This window comes from Palaemon carinicauda, chromosome 7, assembly GCF_036898095.1.
Source record: "Palaemon carinicauda isolate YSFRI2023 chromosome 7, ASM3689809v2, whole genome shotgun sequence".
NCBI lineage: Eukaryota > Metazoa > Arthropoda > Malacostraca > Decapoda > Palaemonidae > Palaemon > Palaemon carinicauda.
Genome location: NC_090731.1, coordinates 140,213,731 through 140,221,230, shown reverse-complemented (window position 1 = coordinate 140,221,230; position 7,500 = coordinate 140,213,731). Strand labels below are relative to the sequence as shown.

General features: G+C 31.4%; 1 protein-coding gene across 9 annotated transcripts in view; it reads left to right on the top strand.

Moving 5' to 3' along the window:
* LOC137644036 (uncharacterized) overlaps positions 1 to 7,500 on the top strand; it is a 971,945-nt gene that overhangs the window by 396,530 nt on the left and 567,915 nt on the right. The window lies entirely within an intron of this gene.

Below are 7,500 nucleotides of genomic sequence, written 5' to 3'. Positions count from 1 at the left end.
AATGGCTAGGTTAAGTAAAATTTGGTAATCAAATCGCCTAAAATTGCATATAAACCTCAGGCTATATATCAGTTTAGTGAGATCAGTGTTACTATATGGACATGCGTCTTGGTATGACAATGAAATAATATCCAACAGATTTTGTAGATTTGAGAACAGAACCCTCAGAAGAATATTGGGAGCTAAATGGCACGACTGGATTAGAAATGAAACTATAAGAGAGATTACCCGAATACCATATATGGAGGAGATCAGGATAAGGGGTAGATGGAGATGGTTGGTTCATGCGCTCGCACTCCCCAAAGAGATTAGTTCACCAAACTTTCAACTGGGCACCAGAAGGCACTAGAAGAGCTGGAATACCAAGATCTACATGGCTGAGGGCTATGAAGCGTTAAGTAGGAGACGATGAATAGAGAAGTATTGATATAAAATATCAAGATAGAGACGACTGGCAAAATGTAACCTAGCCCTTGTGTCAAAAGGTGCATGAGTAGATGATGATGATGATATATATATATATATATATATATATATATATATATATATATATATATATATATATATATATATACACACACACACACCGACACGAGTGTTATAACACTCGTGTGATGTTCTGTTGTATATGCTACTATTCTCTTTTTCTATTCAGGGTTGGATAATTATTCACCCAATAAAAATAGTTGATAGAATTTTGAGTTACAATGTTGATTTCATAAGAGCACGACAGTCATGTTTATACAATGCAGTCATTATTATTTATGTCGCATGCTACACCAGATATGCTCGATTCCTCTTCTGTTACATTTGACACTTAGTTTTTAATTTTTGAAGAGTATATTTTTCTTCTTTCCTGTTATTATGTAAATGGACACTTTATAAGTGTGCGCTTTATAAATTATAAATGTGTATTTTGTCAATATAACAATATTTAAAGGTTTTAGACGTTGAAGCTTTTGAATAATTAAATATTGCATTGTAAAATATAAAATATTGAGACAAATATAGGCATAGAATAATAAATGTGGTCATAGACGATTAAGTTTGCGATGACGTAACGGGAATCTTATTATGATGAAATCTCTAAAGGCTAGTTGAAGTCATAGAGTAGGCGGATCAATGAGCCTTTGTATAAAAAAAAGTCATTTCGAGCTCTTCTGAATACAAAATTGTCAAGGGCTTCATACTGATAAGGTCATTACTTTAAAATCGCGTATCATTATGCTTGAAGGCTCTTCTCCGAGATGAGGTAATGGCCTGAGACAAAACTGCGGAATAATTTATATTAAAACTTCCGTTCTTAGTGGGTTTGGTCGTTTTTTTTATTTGATAACAATTTTACATATATTATTTTTGTTACTTTTGTTGTTGTTGTTATTGTAATGCTTTTTTCTTTTACAAACGTTGCTATTGTTATGGTTTTAAGATATAGTTATTGTCATTATTATCTATATTATTGGTTATGACCAAAGCTATTTTCATCATTATCATTATTATTATTAATGACCATAGTTATTTTCATAATTACTATTAATATTATTAGTTATGACAATTCCATCTCAAGGGAATAAGCAATAGACCTTTTTGTCTTGTATTTTTGTATCCAACGAAACTAATTTTGAAACTTTTAACGAATCCTACAGAAATAGCTCCTAACAGGCAACTTTTTCCATTGTTATGGTTTAACCTGGGGCAAATCCGCTTTTCCTGTTGATTTGAAAAACCACTCTTGTTTCTTTAAAAAGGAACCTATTTCTGATGAATGCTTTTCTAAGGTATACAAAAGGTATGGAAACTGCGTTTATGAATATAATGGTAAATATAATAATGATGGTATGATATTGAAGGTAATTATATTAATGGTAGTAAGGCTTTTCTTGCTTAGTAAGGCATGATGATAATTATCATCTCTATGTCATAGAATGTCGTAACGATATCATTTGCTTCAGTAAAATGCCGTCATGTATGACAAGTAAAAACATTTCAATACAAGAGTGTTATGCAAATGTTATTAATCAATAAAAAGTAATTAATTCTATAACTATATGAAATTCATTATCCAAACTATCAAGAAAAATATATTTCTTAAATCCGGACGACATTTCACAACAGTTACCTAAAATATATACCACTAATTAACATTTGTTTTTCCAAATCTTTTATATTACTCTTTTGAAGGAAAAACAGCGACACTATCAGTTTACCCATTTGAAATGAGAGTTTATGCTCTTCATAATGCTTCATTTTAGAGATTCCCCAGAGCTTGAACCGATTAGGTATCTTGTATATGATAAGGAAGTGAAAGCTATTTCGAAAGTTTTTATTCGACGTTGATATACTTAGAAATATTCACATCGAATTTTCAAATATCTTGTCATTATTGTGACAATTTCTGTATGATGTTCAGGAAACCATCACATATCTTGTAATCTAAATTCAAGATAATCTGAAGATATTGTGAACGACATTTGTCGTTCCTAGCCAGGTTCATGTAGTGTTAACAGTATCATTTTTCTAGATTCTAGATAAAAATTCTTGTATTGTAGAATAAATCTATCAATGGAATTAAGTTTTATCAAAATTGTAGTAACTGAAGGTAAACAATAGGTTTATAATTTTTACAAATATTATTGGTAAACCATGAAGGTGGGTAGCTAAAGTGTCATCAGTTTTTCTTTGGAGTTTTTTTTTTTTTTCATCTTTGAATTCATTGTGACTGTTTTAGGCCAATAAGAGTACTGACCCCATAATATTATTAAATATTGATACTCTTGAGTTTAGATGAAAATGTAACGAATAGCAATACACTGAGTAATAATTACTGTATAATACGTTTGCTGTTGTTATACTTTTTATTAAAAGAAATCTTATTTGAATGCAGAAAATATTTTGACTATAATGGCTAAAGTCTTTAGTATGAGACACGCAGTACTATTTTTTTGTATTACATGCACAGTATCCTCCTCTACAAGTATACTTTCTTTAAGAAAAAATAGTCTCTTTCAATAACTAATATTCATGTTCTTTTTTTTTTTTTTATTCTTATTTGGCTCAAAACACAAAATTATTCAGGAGTTGCAGCTTTTCATACAAATTGTAAACCAGATACAAATTACAACGTATTTTTGTAGTTTGTTGACGAGACTGACGAAACGCTTAGAACCTATCATGTGTAAACCTATTGCATGTAGATCAGATGTATTAATTACACAGTAATGAGACAAATTTTGACTTTGTTGCCCAAATGTATATAATGTATGTATGTGTATATATATATATATATATATATATATATATATATATATATATATATATATATATATATATATATATATATATATATATATGTATATATATATATATATATATATATATATATATATATATATATATATATAGTTCATAGCGGCTTTGTTGTTAATTATATTATATCCTATTCTTTCACAGTGGCTTTGTTGTTAATCATATTCCTTATTCTTTCCTCGGATTTGGGCATCTAGGTCATATTGTGGGTTGTGTTGTAGATGAAAATTATTAAGATTTTTCATTTATATATATATATATATATATATATATATATATATATATATATATATATATGTGATGTACATAATGTATATATATGCATATGTATAATATATATATATATATATATATATATATATATATATATATATATATATATATATATGTATACATAGGGAGGCAGACATTTATAAAGGGTGTATATATAATTACTTCTGCTAACGAACTTGGAAGGAGGTTATGTTGAAAATTGTGGCTATATGGTTGATAACCGGAATTTAACCTTTGCTAGACCTTGAACTTTGACTTATGTATTAATCGGTGTGAATTTTCATACGGTCAAATATAAACGCAAGTTTGAAGTCACTGTGACAACGATGTCCAAACTTATGGCTGATTACGTGAATTTGACAATTTGCTTGACCCTGACCTTGACCTTTGACCTTGACCTTCCAAAGTTTAATCATGTTCAGCTTTTTACATAATAGGATACCTGCAATTTTCATTACTCTATGATTGAAATTGTGGCCTGGAAGCTGTTACCCATACAAACACACGAGGGTCAAACATAACCTCCCTCCAACTTCGTTAGTGGATATAATAAACTATATATATGAGAAATAGAAAAGCAGAAAAACATGTAAGATATGTTAAGACTAGTAACAGGATTGAGAGATCAATAATATATGAACTATGAAACGAGACTTGTCAACCTGTTTAATATAAAAGCATTGCAACAAGGTTTAGATTCTGAAATTCCATGGATTCAAGCGCCAGATTGAATATATATGTATGTATGTCCGTGTGTGTATGCAAATGCATATGAATATATACAAAGGGTATACTTATGTGAAAGTATATACAGTACAGCATGTATACATACATACAAACATACGTACGTATGTGCATGCATACATACATACAATGGATATGTATTATATATGCATTCTTTTTAAATTAGTTTACTTCATAATTGAACTGCTTCTAGGGCTAGGCCGTTAATCTTGAGAACACGTTTGATTTCCAACTATTGTTCACAAAAGGACCCTGCCGGAAATAGATAAGCTTATTTGTGGCGTTTGAAGTTTTAAAGGTCGTTCATGAACTGCAGTTGTATAGGTCAGTTTATTCTGCTGTATTCAGTGTCATGGAGTGCAACAAATGCTCATATGATAAGATCAGTGTTCATCTCCCTCTCCTTACTAAGTTTGGACTAGGTAACGAATAATGCTGACTCACTACATAGATGTATAGATCTAATATAAGCCTCCAACTCTAGCTACCACAACCCCAAGGAAATAAAGTTGTCACGAAAGAGGGTGTTGGTTAGATACTTCGCCCCTACGGACAAGCTGAAATACCATAGGGCTCAACTCCACTCATGTCATCCTCTTCAATGTAAACAAAAAGTATGATAGTTTGAATATACCCTATATATGTAGGGCCTAGTGTATATTTGATGGCAACTAATTCAATCCCTGTATATACAAACTATTCTATCAAAGAACTCTGTACTCTAGTTTTACTATAATAAACTCTAGGTGCAATATCACTCAGTGTTTTATAAGTGAAAAGGTTCCGAATAAAGCTGGTTCAGTGGATTAGTTGTAATGGCATTCCAGCCGTCCAGCACGGTTATTCGATACCACGAGTATTCTACGCCACCTCACACGTTACCTATTTAAACATACCCATTTTTAATTTTAGGAACATGATACATACATTTATTTTTGAATGTTTAATGCGTCTGTTATGAGGTACACTCTCGCTTGTAAAATTTATTTTTTCATTAGAGATGTCGTAAAGGATGTCTCTATTTAGAAACTTAGGACCAGGGGAACGAATCATTGAAATATAGTGTAAGCAAACTTTCTAACACTTGAGTACAATATGAATACTTTACTATATATGATCAAAATTATAAGTAATAGCTGTCGTAGTAGAACTGTTAACACATATTATTATTATTATTTGCTAAGCTACAACCCTAGTTGGAAAAGCAGGATGCTATAAGCCCAGGGACCCCAACAGGGAAAACAGCCCAGTGAGGAAAGGAAACAAGGTAAAATAAAATATTTTAAGAACAGTGACAACATTAGAATAATTATTTTCTATATAAACTATAAAAACTTAACAAAACAAGAGGTGGAGAAAAAAAAACATAGAAAAGTGTGCCCGAGTTTACCCTCAAGCAAGAGAACTCTACCCCAAGACAGTGGAAGACCATGGTACAGAGGCTATGGCACTACCCAAGACGAGAATAATGTTTTGGTTTTGGAGTGTCCTTCTCCCTGAAGAGCTGCTTACCATAGCTAGAGAGTCTTTTCTATCCTTACTTAGAGGAAAATAGCCACTGACAATTACAGTGCAGTAGTTATTCCTGATGAGCACAAATGATCATACGTCAAACCAATATGAAAGTGAAATTAAAAACAAATACAATTTTGAACCAATAAATTTATAAATAGTCCTGATACGCCTGTCCACTTACATTTCACAATTAATCAGTTGATTGGCAATAAATTGACTAATCCAGTCCATCAATCAATCCACAAACATTACTGTAACCTTAACAGACAATTATCGAATTAACTAAAACAATTTTGGTCCCTTTTGAAAGTTGCAATTGTTGTATAAAAGTTTTATGCAATCCATTAAATATTTAGTTGATGCGAAATTCATTATTGTTGAGCAATGTTTTTATTTGCTAGGATATGATATATTTAAATGATAGAAATTAGAAAAAGTGCAAACTGCAAAATTAACATCTATCCGTTTCCTAATTCCTCATCCAAAGGAAACTCGTCTACATTTAGCGATAACATTATGTACACCTAAGGGAGACTCGAAGCCGTTGATGCTTTCTCAAATTCCATAATGCTATCATTTCGACCTTTGAAATCGTTAGGGTTATACTTCAGAATTCATTCAGATGATCACCTTATTTCAATATTTACCTGCTTTAATCTGAAGACGTATAAAAGTGTTGATATAGTCTTAATATCATTCAGTGTAAGTTAGAATACTTGAATAATTCTGTCTACAATTTTTATTTACATTTTAATGTAATCATCTTTTTTTTCTCTTCATTATTACCTTTATATTGGAAAGAGTGTTTTGGGCAGATTATAAACTTTTTTTTCCAACTTTAATGCATCTTGATTATTAACCATAATCTGTTAGGTTTTTGTTTTACAAGTTCAGAAAGTCGATCATGAAAATCAATTTTCTGAAATGCTCTTACAGTTGGTTTAGGCGTATGACTTAAATATTTTTGATAGTAATAGTGACCAGACTCGAGGTGATAACAGAGTTATAAACAGATTCTAAAGATTAAAAAATATGTATCACTTCCAAATATATCATTCTTACAAGTTTATGAACAAATGCATACATAGCCGTATCAGGCCGTAGTTTCTTAACAGATTGCATAACCACTTAATTTACATCTCAATCCACACGGCTTTACTAGATCATGATAAAACTAAAAGTAAAGTTCTCCATTTAAGAAAATCAAAAGACGCTTGTGTGCTACTACACGCTGAGCACTGGTCCAAATTATACAGTGGTTTCTGTCAAATGATTTGGTAACACTTCATTTCGTCAAAAGCAAGTTACGTAAAAGCTTAAGCTTAGGCTTAGGTGTTGGACTGAGTGACTATATAGCAATTATAAACCCATAGATATCTTGTGGGACCTAATGCAAAAGATCTTCAATCAGGAAAAGATGCCAGAGGATTGGAGAGGAAGCTTAATCATACCCATCTATAAGGGGAAGGGAGACATCCAGGAATGTGGCAACTACAGAGGCATAAAGTTTATAAGCCATACTATGAAGATATGGGAGAAAATCATTGAGAAGAGACTCAGAGAGGAAACGACAAGTGGTGAGGAACAATTTGGATTCATGCCTGGAAGAGGGACTGTAGATGCAATATTTACTTTGAGGCAGATGATAGAAAAAACATCGGG